This window comes from Denticeps clupeoides, chromosome 4, assembly GCF_900700375.1.
Source record: "Denticeps clupeoides chromosome 4, fDenClu1.1, whole genome shotgun sequence".
In the NCBI taxonomy this organism is placed as follows: Eukaryota; Metazoa; Chordata; class Actinopteri; order Clupeiformes; family Denticipitidae; genus Denticeps; species Denticeps clupeoides.
Window position 1 is genome coordinate 34182802 of NC_041710.1, and position 15519 is coordinate 34198320.

Consider the following 15519-nt stretch of genomic DNA (forward strand, 5'->3'; position numbering starts at 1 on the left):
TTCCCTTCAACATTTTCATCATCTAACACTTTGAAATACATAAGAACATCCCAAACTAAAAGGAGAAATAAAGAGAATTGAAATTTTCATGTGTTTTAGGCTTTTTTGTTAAAACTAGGTTTGACCTTGAAAAACACCGTTCTCCTAAAACTACACTTTCCATCAAAATTTGCATGTCCAACACTGTGAAACACTTAAGAACATCATTTCTAGCAGTATCCTTAAGAAAATGTGAAGTTTATTTGTTTTTAGCTTTGTTTATGGTTGACTTGAACGGAGTGCTTTAAAGTGATTTTCAGCGCGTGTAAGGCCAAAACATGAAAAAGTTGATTCCGGACAGCGAATTCTAATCTTTTTACAACAATTCTTTCTTACAACTTAGAAACTTCATTTCCAATACAGAAAGTTGAAGATTTCAGCATGTCTCACTTGTTTTCAGCTTGTTTTGTGCAAAAACACGTTTGACCTTGAAAAAGTGACAATCTTTGGATAAAACCATTTCCCTTCAACATTTTCAACATCTAACACTTTGAAATACATAAGAACATAGTAAACTAGAAGGAGAAATAAAAAGAATGTGAAATTTCATTTGTTTTCGGCCTGTTTTTGGCAAAACTATGTTTGACCTTGAAAAACACACTTTTGGCTGAAACTACACTTTTCCATCAAAATTTTGCATGTCCAACACTGTGAAACACTTAAGAACATCATTTCTAGCAGTATCCTTAAAGAAAATGTGAAGTTTGATTTGTTTTTAGCTTTGTTTATGGTTGACTTGAACGGAGTGCTTTAAAGTGATTTTCAGCGCGTGTAAGGCCAAAACATGAAAAAGTTGATTCCGGACAGCGAATTCTAATCTTTTTACAACAATTTCTTTCTTACAACTTAGAAACTTCATTTCCAATACAGAAAGTTGAAGATTTCAGCATGTCTCACTTGTTTTCAGCTTGTTTTGTGCAAAAACACGTTTGACCTTGAAAAAGTGACAATCTTTGGATAAAACCATTTCCCTTCAACATTTTCAACATCTAACACTTTGAAATACATAAGAACATAGTAAACTAGAAGGAGAAATAAAAAGAATGTGAAATTTCATTTGTTTTCGGCCTGTTTTTGGCAAAACTATGTTTGACCTTGAAAAACACACTTTTGGCTGAAACTACACTTTTCCATCAAAATTTTGCATGTCCAACACTGTGAAACACTTAAGAACATCATTTCTAGCAGTATCCTTAAAGAAAATGTGAAGTTTGATTTGTTTTTAGCTTTGTTTATGGTTGACTTGAACGGAGTGCTTTAAAGTGATTTTCAGCGCGTGTAAGGCCAAAACATGAAAAAGTTGATTCCGGACAGCGAATTCTAATCTTTTTACAACAATTTCTTTCTTACAACTTAGAAACTTCATTTCCAATACAGAAAGTTGAAGATTTCAGCATGTCTCACTTGTTTTCAGCTTGTTTTGTGCAAAAACACGTTTGACCTTGAAAAAGTGACAATCTTTGGATAAAACCATTTCCCTTCAACATTTTCAACATCTAACACTTTGAAATACATAAGAACATAGTAAACTAGAAGGAGAAATAAAAAGAATGTGAAATTTCATTTGTTTTCGGCCTGTTTTTGGCAAAACTATGTTTGACCTTGAAAAACACACTTTTGGCTGAAACTACACTTTTCCATCAAAATTTTGCATGTCCAACACTGTGAAACACTTAAGAACATCATTTCTAGCAGTATCCTTAAAGAAAATGTGAAGTTTGATTTGTTTTTAGCTTTGTTTATGGTTGACTTGAACGGAGTGCTTTAAAGTGATTTTCAGCGCGTGTAAGGCCAAAACATGAAAAAGTTGATTCCGGACAGCGAATTCTAATCTTTTTACAACAATTTCTTTCTTACAACTTAGAAACTTCATTTCCAATACAGAAAGTTGAAGATTTCAGCATGTCTCACTTGTTTTCAGCTTGTTTTGTGCAAAAACACGTTTGACCTTGAAAAAGTGACAATCTTTGGATAAAACCATTTCCCTTCAACATTTTCAACATCTAACACTTTGAAATACATAAGAACATAGTAAACTAGAAGGAGAAATAAAAAGAATGTGAAATTTCATTTGTTTTCGGCCTGTTTTTGGCAAAACTATGTTTGACCTTGAAAAACACACTTTTGGCTGAAACTACACTTTTCCATCAAAATTTTGCATGTCCAACACTGTGAAACACTTAAGAACATCATTTCTAGCAGTATCCTTAAAGAAAATGTGAAGTTTGATTTGTTTTTAGCTTTGTTTATGGTTGACTTGAACGGAGTGCTTTAAAGTGATTTTCAGCGCGTGTAAGGCCAAAACATGAAAAAGTTGATTCCGGACAGCGAATTCTAATCTTTTTACAACAATTTCTTTCTTACAACTTAGAAACTTCATTTCCAATACAGAAAGTTGAAGATTTCAGCATGTCTCACTTGTTTTCAGCTTGTTTTGTGCAAAAACACGTTTGACCTTGAAAAAGTGACAATCTTTGGATAAAACCATTTCCCTTCAACATTTTCAACATCTAACACTTTGAAATACATAAGAACATAGTAAACTAGAAGGAGAAATAAAAAGAATGTGAAATTTCATTTGTTTTCGGCCTGTTTTTAGCAAAACTATGTTTGACCTTGAAAAACACACTTTTGGCTGAAACTACACTTTTCCATCAAAATTTTGCATGTCCAACACTGTGAAACACTTAAGAACATCATTTCTAGCAGTATCCTTAAAGAAAATGTGAAGTTTGATTTGTTTTTAGCTTTGTTTATGGTTGACTTGAACGGAGTGCTTTAAAGTGATTTTCAGCGCGTGTAAGGCCAAAACATGAAAAAGTTGATTCCGGACAGCGAATTCTAATCTTTTTACAACAATTTCTTTCTTACAACTTAGAAACTTCATTTCCAATACAGAAAGTTGAAGATTTCAGCATGTCTCACTTGTTTTCAGCTTGTTTTGTGCAAAAACACGTTTGACCTTGAAAAAGTGACAATCTTTGGATAAAACCATTTCCCTTCAACATTTTCAACATCTAACACTTTGAAATACATAAGAACATAGTAAACTAGAAGGAGAAATAAAAAGAATGTGAAATTTCATTTGTTTTCGGCCTGTTTTTGGCAAAACTATGTTTGACCTTGAAAAACACACTTTTGGCTGAAACTACACTTTTCCATCAAAATTTTGCATGTCCAACACTGTGAAACACTTAAGAACATCATTTCTAGCAGTATCCTTAAAGAAAATGTGAAGTTTGATTTGTTTTTAGCTTTGTTTATGGTTGACTTGAACGGAGTGCTTTAAAGTGATTTTCAGCGCGTGTAAGGCCAAAACATGAAAAAGTTGATTCCGGACAGCGAATTCTAATCTTTTTACAACAATTTCTTTCTTACAACTTAGAAACTTCATTTCCAATACAGAAAGTTGAAGATTTCAGCATGTCTCACTTGTTTTCAGCTTGTTTTGTGCAAAAACACGTTTGACCTTGAAAAAGTGACAATCTTTGGATAAAACCATTTCCCTTCAACATTTTCAACATCTAACACTTTGAAATACATAAGAACATAGTAAACTAGAAGGAGAAATAAAAAGAATGTGAAATTTCATTTGTTTTCGGCCTGTTTTTGGCAAAACTATGTTTGACCTTGAAAAACACACTTTTGGCTGAAACTACACTTTTCCATCAAAATTTTGCATGTCCAACACTGTGAAACACTTAAGAACATCATTTCTAGCAGTATCCTTAAAGAAAATGTGAAGTTTCATTTGTTTTTAGCTTTGTTTATGGTTGACTTGAACGGAGTGCTTTAAAGTGATTTTCAGCGCGTGTAAGGCCAAAACATGAAAAAGTTGATTCCGGACAGCGAATTCTAATCTTTTTACAACAATTTCTTTCTTACAACTTAGAAACTTCATTTCCAATACAGAAAGTTGAAGATTTCAGCATGTCTCACTTGTTTTCAGCTTGTTTTGTGCAAAAACACGTTTGACCTTGAAAAAGTGACAATCTTTGGATAAAACCATTTCCCTTCAACATTTTCAACATCTAACACTTTGAAATACATAAGAACATAGTAAACTAGAAGGAGAAATAAAAAGAATGTGAAATTTCATTTGTTTTCGGCCTGTTTTTGGCAAAACTATGTTTGACCTTGAAAAACACACTTTTGGCTGAAACTACACTTTTCCATCAAAATTTTGCATGTCCAACACTGTGAAACACTTAAGAACATCATTTCTAGCAGTATCCTTAAAGAAAATGTGAAGTTTGATTTGTTTTTAGCTTTGTTTATGGTTGACTTGAACGGAGTGCTTTAAAGTGATTTTCAGCGCGTGTAAGGCCAAAACATGAAAAAGTTGATTCCGGACAGCGAATTCTAATCTTTTTACAACAATTTCTTTCTTACAACTTAGAAACTTCATTTCCAATACAGAAAGTTGAAGATTTCAGCATGTCTCACTTGTTTTCAGCTTGTTTTGTGCAAAAACACGTTTGACCTTGAAAAAGTGACAATCTTTGGATAAAACCATTTCCCTTCAACATTTTCAACATCTAACACTTTGAAATACATAAGAACATAGTAAACTACAAGGAGAAATAAAAAGAATGTGAAATTTCATTTGTTTTCGGCCTGTTTTTGGCAAAACTATGTTTGACCTTGAAAAACACACTTTTGGCTGAAACTACACTTTTCCATCAAAATTTTGCATGTCCAACACTGTGAAACACTTAAGAACATCATTTCTAGCAGTATCCTTAAAGAAAATGTGAAGTTTGATTTGTTTTTAGCTTTGTTTATGGTTGACTTGAACGGAGTGCTTTAAAGTGATTTTCAGCGCGTGTAAGGCCAAAACATGAAAAAGTTGATTCCGGACAGCGAATTCTAATCTTTTTACAACAATTTCTTTCTTACAACTTAGAAACTTCATTTCCAATACAGAAAGTTGAAGATTTCAGCATGTCTCACTTGTTTTCAGCTTGTTTTGTGCAAAAACACGTTTGACCTTGAAAAAGTGACAATCTTTGGATAAAACCATTTCCCTTCAACATTTTCAACATCTAACACTTTGAAATACATAAGAACATAGTAAACTACAAAGAGAAATAAAAAGAATGTGAAATTTCATTTGTTTTCGGCCTGTTTTTGGCAAAACTATGTTTGACCTTGAAAAACACACTTTTGGCTGAAACTACACTTTTCCATCAAAATTTTGCATGTCCAACACTGTGAAACACTTAAGAACATCATTTCTAGCAGTATCCTTAAAGAAAATGTGAAGTTTGATTTGTTTTTAGCTTTGTTTATGGTTGACTTGAACGGAGTGCTTTAAAGTGATTTTCAGCGCGTGTAAGGCCAAAACATGAAAAAGTTGATTCCGGACAGCGAATTCTAATCTTTTTACAACGATTTCTTTCTTACAACTTAGAAACTTCATTTCCAATACAGAAAGTTGAAGATTTCAGCATGTCTCACTTGTTTTCAGCTTGTTTTGTGCAAAAACACGTTTGACCTTGAAAAAGTGACAATCTTTGGATAAAACCATTTCCCTTCAACATTTTCAACATCTAACACTTTGAAATACATAAGAACATAGTAAACTAGAAGGAGAAATAAAAAGAATGTGAAATTTCATTTGTTTTCGGCCTGTTTTTGGCAAAACTATGTTTGACCTTGAAAAACACACTTTTGGCTGAAACTACACTTTTCCATCAAAATTTTGCATGTCCAACACTGTGAAACACTTAAGAACATCATTTCTAGCAGTATCCTTAAAGAAAATGTGAAGTTTGATTTGTTTTTAGCTTTGTTTATGGTTGACTTGAACGGAGTGCTTTAAAGTGATTTTCAGCGCGTGTAAGGCCAAAACATGAAAAAGTTGATTCCGGACAGCGAATTCTAATCTTTTTACAACGATTTCTTTCTTACAACTTAGAAACTTCATTTCCAATACAGAAAGTTGAAGATTTCAGCATGTCTCACTTGTTTTCAGCTTGTTTTGTGCAAAAACACGTTTGACCTTGAAAAAGTGACAATCTTTGGATAAAACCATTTCCCTTCAACATTTTCAACATCTAACACTTTGAAATACATAAGAACATAGTAAACTAGAAGGAGAAATAAAAAGAATGTGAAATTTCATTTGTTTTCGGCCTGTTTTTGGCAAAACTATGTTTGACCTTGAAAAACACACTTTTGGCTGAAACTACACTTTTCCATCAAAATTTTGCATGTCCAACACTGTGAAACACTTAAGAACATCATTTCTAGCAGTATCCTTAAAGAAAATGTGAAGTTTGATTTGTTTTTAGCTTTGTTTATGGTTGACTTGAACGGAGTGCTTTAAAGTGATTTTCAGCGCGTGTAAGGCCAAAACATGAAAAAGTTGATTCCGGACAGCGAATTCTAATCTTTTTACAACAATTTCTTTCTTACAACTTAGAAACTTCATTTCCAATACAGAAAGTTGAAGATTTCAGCATGTCTCACTTGTTTTCAGCTTGTTTTGTGCAAAAACACGTTTGACCTTGAAAAAGTGACAATCTTTGGATAAAACCATTTCCCTTCAACATTTTCAACATCTAACACTTTGAAATACATAAGAACATAGTAAACTAGAAGGAGAAATAAAAAGAATGTGAAATTTCATTTGTTTTCGGCCTGTTTTTGGCAAAACTATGTTTGACCTTGAAAAACACACTTTTGGCTGAAACTACACTTTTCCATCAAAATTTTGCATGTCCAACACTGTGAAACACTTAAGAACATCATTTCTAGCAGTATCCTTAAAGAAAATGTGAAGTTTGATTTGTTTTTAGCTTTGTTTATGGTTGACTTGAACGGAGTGCTTTAAAGTGATTTTCAGCGCGTGTAAGGCCAAAACATGAAAAAGTTGATTCCGGACAGCGAATTCTAATCTTTTTACAACAATTTCTTTCTTACAACTTAGAAACTTCATTTCCAATACAGAAAGTTGAAGATTTCAGCATGTCTCACTTGTTTTCAGCTTGTTTTGTGCAAAAACACGTTTGACCTTGAAAAAGTGACAATCTTTGGATAAAACCATTTCCCTTCAACATTTTCAACATCTAACACTTTGAAATACATAAGAACATAGTAAACTAGAAGGAGAAATAAAAAGAATGTGAAATTTCATTTGTTTTCGGCCTGTTTTTGGCAAAACTATGTTTGACCTTGAAAAACACACTTTTGGCTGAAACTACACTTTTCCATCAAAATTTTGCATGTCCAACACTGTGAAACACTTAAGAACATCATTTCTAGCAGTATCCTTAAAGAAAATGTGAAGTTTCATTTGTTTTTAGCTTTGTTTATGGTTGACTTGAACGGAGTGCTTTAAAGTGATTTTCAGCGCGTGTAAGGCCAAAACATGAAAAAGTTGATTCCGGACAGCGAATTCTAATCTTTTTACAACAATTTCTTTCTTACAACTTAGAAACTTCATTTCCAATACAGAAAGTTGAAGATTTCAGCATGTCTCACTTGTTTTCAGCTTGTTTTGTGCAAAAACACGTTTGACCTTGAAAAAGTGACAATCTTTGGATAAAACCATTTCCCTTCAACATTTTCAACATCTAACACTTTGAAATACATAAGAACATAGTAAACTAGAAGGAGAAATAAAAAGAATGTGAAATTTCATTTGTTTTCGGCCTGTTTTTGGCAAAACTATGTTTGACCTTGAAAAACACACTTTTGGCTGAAACTACACTTTTCCATCAAAATTTTGCATGTCCAACACTGTGAAACACTTAAGAACATCATTTCTAGCAGTATCCTTAAAGAAAATGTGAAGTTTGATTTGTTTTTAGCTTTGTTTATGGTTGACTTGAACGGAGTGCTTTAAAGTGATTTTCAGCGCGTGTAAGGCCAAAACATGAAAAAGTTGATTCCGGACAGCGAATTCTAATCTTTTTACAACAATTTCTTTCTTACAACTTAGAAACTTCATTTCCAATACAGAAAGTTGAAGATTTCAGCATGTCTCACTTGTTTTCAGCTTGTTTTGTGCAAAAACACGTTTGACCTTGAAAAAGTGACAATCTTTGGATAAAACCATTTCCCTTCAACATTTTCAACATCTAACACTTTGAAATACATAAGAACATAGTAAACTACAAGGAGAAATAAAAAGAATGTGAAATTTCATTTGTTTTCGGCCTGTTTTTGGCAAAACTATGTTTGACCTTGAAAAACACACTTTTGGCTGAAACTACACTTTTCCATCAAAATTTTGCATGTCCAACACTGTGAAACACTTAAGAACATCATTTCTAGCAGTATCCTTAAAGAAAATGTGAAGTTTGATTTGTTTTTAGCTTTGTTTATGGTTGACTTGAACGGAGTGCTTTAAAGTGATTTTCAGCGCGTGTAAGGCCAAAACATGAAAAAGTTGATTCCGGACAGCGAATTCTAATCTTTTTACAACAATTTCTTTCTTACAACTTAGAAACTTCATTTCCAATACAGAAAGTTGAAGATTTCAGCATGTCTCACTTGTTTTCAGCTTGTTTTGTGCAAAAACACGTTTGACCTTGAAAAAGTGACAATCTTTGGATAAAACCATTTCCCTTCAACATTTTCAACATCTAACACTTTGAAATACATAAGAACATAGTAAACTAGAAGGAGAAATAAAAAGAATGTGAAATTTCATTTGTTTTCGGCCTGTTTTTGGCAAAACTATGTTTGACCTTGAAAAACACACTTTTGGCTGAAACTACACTTTTCCATCAAAATTTTGCATGTCCAACACTGTGAAACACTTAAGAACATCATTTCTAGCAGTATCCTTAAAGAAAATGTGAAGTTTGATTTGTTTTTAGCTTTGTTTATGGTTGACTTGAACGGAGTGCTTTAAAGTGATTTTCAGCGCGTGTAAGGCCAAAACATGAAAAAGTTGATTCCGGACAGCGAATTCTAATCTTTTTACAACAATTTCTTTCTTACAACTTAGAAACTTCATTTCCAATACAGAAAGTTGAAGATTTCAGCATGTCTCACTTGTTTTCAGCTTGTTTTGTGCAAAAACACGTTTGACCTTGAAAAAGTGACAATCTTTGGATAAAACCATTTCCCTTCAACATTTTCAACATCTAACACTTTGAAATACATAAGAACATAGTAAACTAGAAGGAGAAATAAAAAGAATGTGAAATTTCATTTGTTTTCGGCCTGTTTTTGGCAAAACTATGTTTGACCTTGAAAAACACACTTTTGGCTGAAACTACACTTTTCCATCAAAATTTTGCATGTCCAACACTGTGAAACACTTAAGAACATCATTTCTAGCAGTATCCTTAAAGAAAATGTGAAGTTTGCATTTGTTTTTAGCTTTGTTTATGGTTGACTTGAACGGAGTGCTTTAAAGTGATTTTCAGCGCGTGTAAGGCCAAAACATGAAAAAGTTGATTCCGGACAGCGAATTCTAATCTTTTTACAACAATTTCTTTCTTACAACTTAGAAACTTCATTTCCAATACAGAAAGTTGAAGATTTCAGCATGTCTCACTTGTTTTCAGCTTGTTTTGTGCAAAAACACGTTTGACCTTGAAAAAGTGACAATCTTTGGATAAAACCATTTCCCTTCAACATTTTCAACATCTAACACTTTGAAATACATAAGAACATAGTAAACTAGAAGGAGAAATAAAAAGAATGTGAAATTTCATTTGTTTTCGGCCTGTTTTTGGCAAAACTATGTTTGACCTTGAAAAACACACTTTTGGCTGAAACTACACTTTTCCATCAAAATTTTGCATGTCCAACACTGTGAAACACTTAAGAACATCATTTCTAGCAGTATCCTTAAAGAAAATGTGAAGTTTCATTTGTTTTTAGCTTTGTTTATGGTTGACTTGAACGGAGTGCTTTAAAGTGATTTTCAGCGCGTGTAAGGCCAAAACATGAAAAAGTTGATTCCGGACAGCGAATTCTAATCTTTTTACAACAATTTCTTTCTTACAACTTAGAAACTTCATTTCCAATACAGAAAGTTGAAGATTTCAGCATGTCTCACTTGTTTTCAGCTTGTTTTGTGCAAAAACACGTTTGACCTTGAAAAAGTGACAATCTTTGGATAAAACCATTTCCCTTCAACATTTTCAACATCTAACACTTTGAAATACATAAGAACATAGTAAACTAGAAGGAGAAATAAAAAGAATGTGAAATTTCATTTGTTTTCGGCCTGTTTTTGGCAAAACTATGTTTGACCTTGAAAAACACACTTTTGGCTGAAACTACACTTTTCCATCAAAATTTTGCATGTCCAACACTGTGAAACACTTAAGAACATCATTTCTAGCAGTATCCTTAAAGAAAATGTGAAGTTTGATTTGTTTTTAGCTTTGTTTATGGTTGACTTGAACGGAGTGCTTTAAAGTGATTTTCAGCGCGTGTAAGGCCAAAACATGAAAAAGTTGATTCCGGACAGCGAATTCTAATCTTTTTACAACAATTTCTTTCTTACAACTTAGAAACTTCATTTCCAATACAGAAAGTTGAAGATTTCAGCATGTCTCACTTGTTTTCAGCTTGTTTTGTGCAAAAACACGTTTGACCTTGAAAAAGTGACAATCTTTGGATAAAACCATTTCCCTTCAACATTTTCAACATCTAACACTTTGAAATACATAAGAACATAGTAAACTAGAAGGAGAAATAAAAAGAATGTGAAATTTCATTTGTTTTCGGCCTGTTTTTGGCAAAACTATGTTTGACCTTGAAAAACACACTTTTGGCTGAAACTACACTTTTCCATCAAAATTTTGCATGTCCAACACTGTGAAACACTTAAGAACATCATTTCTAGCAGTATCCTTAAAGAAAATGTGAAGTTTGATTTGTTTTTAGCTTTGTTTATGGTTGACTTGAACGGAGTGCTTTAAAGTGATTTTCAGCGCGTGTAAGGCCAAAACATGAAAAAGTTGATTCCGGACAGCGAATTCTAATCTTTTTACAACAATTTCTTTCTTACAACTTAGAAACTTCATTTCCAATACAGAAAGTTGAAGATTTCAGCATGTCTCACTTGTTTTCAGCTTGTTTTGTGCAAAAACACGTTTGACCTTGAAAAAGTGACAATCTTTGGATAAAACCATTTCCCTTCAACATTTTCAACATCTAACACTTTGAAATACATAAGAACATAGTAAACTAGAAGGAGAAATAAAAAGAATGTGAAATTTCATTTGTTTTCGGCCTGTTTTTGGCAAAACTATGTTTGACCTTGAAAAACACACTTTTGGCTGAAACTACACTTTTCCATCAAAATTTTGCATGTCCAACACTGTGAAACACTTAAGAACATCATTTCTAGCAGTATCCTTAAAGAAAATGTGAAGTTTCATTTGTTTTTAGCTTTGTTTATGGTTGACTTGAACGGAGTGCTTTAAAGTGATTTTCAGCGCGTGTAAGGCCAAAACATGAAAAAGTTGATTCCGGACAGCGAATTCTAATCTTTTTACAACAATTTCTTTCTTACAACTTAGAAACTTCATTTCCAATACAGAAAGTTGAAGATTTCAGCATGTCTCACTTGTTTTCAGCTTGTTTTGTGCAAAAACACGTTTGACCTTGAAAAAGTGACAATCTTTGGATAAAACCATTTCCCTTCAACATTTTCAACATCTAACACTTTGAAATACATAAGAACATAGTAAACTAGAAGGAGAAATAAAAAGAATGTGAAATTTCATTTGTTTTCGGCCTGTTTTTGGCAAAACTATGTTTGACCTTGAAAAACACACTTTTGGCTGAAACTACACTTTTCCATCAAAATTTTGCATGTCCAACACTGTGAAACACTTAAGAACATCATTTCTAGCAGTATCCTTAAAGAAAATGTGAAGTTTCATTTGTTTTTAGCTTTGTTTATGGTTGACTTGAACGGAGTGCTTTAAAGTGATTTTCAGCGCGTGTAAGGCCAAAACATGAAAAAGTTGATTCCGGACAGCGAATTCTAATCTTTTTACAACAATTTCTTTCTTACAACTTAGAAACTTCATTTCCAATACAGAAAGTTGAAGATTTCAGCATGTCTCACTTGTTTTCAGCTTGTTTTGTGCAAAAACACGTTTGACCTTGAAAAAGTGACAATCTTTGGATAAAACCATTTCCCTTCAACATTTTCAACATCTAACACTTTGAAATACATAAGAACATAGTAAACTAGAAGGAGAAATAAAAAGAATGTGAAATTTCATTTGTTTTCGGCCTGTTTTTGGCAAAACTATGTTTGACCTTGAAAAACACACTTTTGGCTGAAACTACACTTTTCCATCAAAATTTTGCATGTCCAACACTGTGAAACACTTAAGAACATCATTTCTAGCAGTATCCTTAAAGAAAATGTGAAGTTTCATTTGTTTTTAGCTTTGTTTATGGTTGACTTGAACGGAGTGCTTTAAAGTGATTTTCAGCGCGTGTAAGGCCAAAACATGAAAAAGTTGATTCCGGACAGCGAATTCTAATCTTTTTACAACAATTTCTTTCTTACAACTTAGAAACTTCATTTCCAATACAGAAAGTTGAAGATTTCAGCATGTCTCACTTGTTTTCAGCTTGTTTTGTGCAAAAACACGTTTGACCTTGAAAAAGTGACAATCTTTGGATAAAACCATTTCCCTTCAACATTTTCAACATCTAACACTTTGAAATACATAAGAACATAGTAAACTAGAAGGAGAAATAAAAAGAATGTGAAATTTCATTTGTTTTCGGCCTGTTTTTGGCAAAACTATGTTTGACCTTGAAAAACACACTTTTGGCTGAAACTACACTTTTCCATCAAAATTTTGCATGTCCAACACTGTGAAACACTTAAGAACATCATTTCTAGCAGTATCCTTAAAGAAAATGTGAAGTTTCATTTGTTTTTAGCTTTGTTTATGGTTGACTTGAACGGAGTGCTTTAAAGTGATTTTCAGCGCGTGTAAGGCCAAAACATGAAAAAGTTGATTCCGGACAGCGAATTCTAATCTTTTTACAACATTCTCTTTCTTACAACTTAGAAACTTCATTTCCAATACAGAAAGTTGAAGATTTCAGCATGTCTCACTTGTTTTCAGCTTGTTTGGTGTAAAAACACGTTTGACCTTGAAAAAGTGACAATCTTTTGATAAATAGCTTTCCCTTCAACATTTTCAACATCTACCACTTTGAAATACATAAGAACATCCCAAACTAAAAGGAGAAATAAAGAGAATTTGAAATTTCATGTGTTTTAGGCCTCTTTTGTGTAAAACTAGGTTTGACCTTGAAAAACACACTTTCTCCTAAAACTACACTTTTCCATCAAAATTGTGCATGTCCAACACTGTGAAACACTTAAGAACATCATTTCTAGCAGTATCCTTAAAGAAAATTTGAAGTTTCATTTGTTTTTAGCTTTGTTTATGTTTGACCTTGAACGGAGTGCTTTAAAGTGATTTTCAGCGCGTGTTAGGCCAAAACATGAAAAAGTTGATTCCGGACAGCGAATTCTAATCTTCTTACAACGTTCTCTTTCTTACAACTTAGAAACTTCATTTCCAATACAGAAAGTTGAAGATTTCAGCATGTCTCACTTGTTTTCAGCTTGTTTTGTGCAAAAAAACGTTTGACCTTGAAAAAGTGACAATCTTTTGATAAATCACTTTCCCTTCAACATTTTCAACATCTAACACTTTGAAATACATAAGAACATCCCAAACTAAAAGGAGAAATAAAGAGAATTTGAAATTTCATGTGTTTTAGGCCTCTTTTGTGTAAAACTAGGTTTGACCTTGAAAAACACACTTTCTCCTAAAACTACACTTTTCCATCAAAATTTTGCATGTCCAACACTGTGAAACACTTAAGAACAAGAACGGGACAGCAGTGGAGTGTTGAAGTCTGGATTGGGCCATTCTTGGAGTCACGTTCCACATAACCGTGTTCTTCTGCAGAAAGTCGAGAGACCTGGCAGTCACACTTGCCTCAGGGTTGCAGAACTGACCAAATTCTCGCGACAGCCTTGCCATCTACAAGAGGAGCTGGACATCAGCTACAGCAAGAATCTAAATCCAGAGAGCCAGCCAGTCACATCTTGAATATTTAAACTGGCTGTGGAAGGTTTCTTCACAATAGTTTGGTGATGAAAAAATGTTTTTGTTTATTATTATTTTTTTATTATTAAGGCGGTTTCCTTAAAGAAAATTTGAAGTTTCATTTGTTTTTAGCTTTGTTTCTGTAAAATTATGTTTGACCTTGAACGGAGTGCTTTAAAGTGATTTTCAGCGCGTGTAAGGCCCAAACATGAAAAAGTTCATTCCAGACAGCGAATTCTAATCTTTTTACATTAATCTGTCCCCTCTATTTACAAAAGATGGCATGTTAGTGAGGGAGCCTGATGTTCGAATTCTTTAATCATTCATTAACGTGAAAACAGGTTAAGAATTCCTATACAAACATTTTTCAATCATTTATTATTTTTAATTATGAACGATAACTTAATCAGTTATTGATATATTTTTATTTAAAGTGTAAAACTAAATAGAGTGCCACTACTTTAAATATTCTAAACAGCATCAGGACATTCTGCTCATCACTGACAACCTGAATTTAAGCAAGCTGTTCTACTGAGTAAGCAATATCAGTGTGTTTTGTTTCCAATAATCTATTTGGAGTTTGATTTTAGTCAACAGTGTAACCTGAATGCCACAGGCCCTGTAATTTAAACTCATCTGATGTTTCCTGGACATAAAGAGGCATGGCAAATTTATTAACACATTGAGTCTGCTTCTTGGCCTAACTAGGCATATTTAGTTAACATAGAACATTTAACTGACATTGTCACATCCACAAGCTGATGGAAGCGCAGAGGCGGGACATAAAAAAAACAATGATTTATTAAAAACAGATCAAAAAGGCTCAAGGGCCGAAAACAGAGGAAACAAAAAAGGGGAAAAACACAAACAAACCCACAGGCGTGTGGCAATAGCCAGAACTGAAAACTACACACATAGGTTACACGGTTCACAAAAACGTCACAAAAAATGCTCAGCAGCGCATAGCTCTCTAGATTGGTCCCAGGTGCGTCTCCAGGTGCACTCATTCCTGACGGACATAGTGTTATTTCACTTGGGTAACAACATAAAAAAATAGTTTACAAAACTTCAATTGAACCACCTAAAAATTATGGAAGCAACAGGTCAATAGATATTTTTTAGTTGCAATAGCCAGAATTTTTTACAGTGCATGAAAAACAACAGCATCACTTGGAGGACTGGTGATTTTGCATTGATCCTCAGTCTATTATTAAATTTCTTGTCTTTTCATCCCAGACATCCTTATATCAAAACTGACTAAACAACATGGTTGTACATGACACCAAGAGTATGCACCATGGATTGGTGCATACTCAGCAGATACTGATCAAATAAACATATACAGTAAAGCATCTTTCAGATTATTAACTGGTAACCTGTTCTTTAATTCAGCTCATGCATCTTA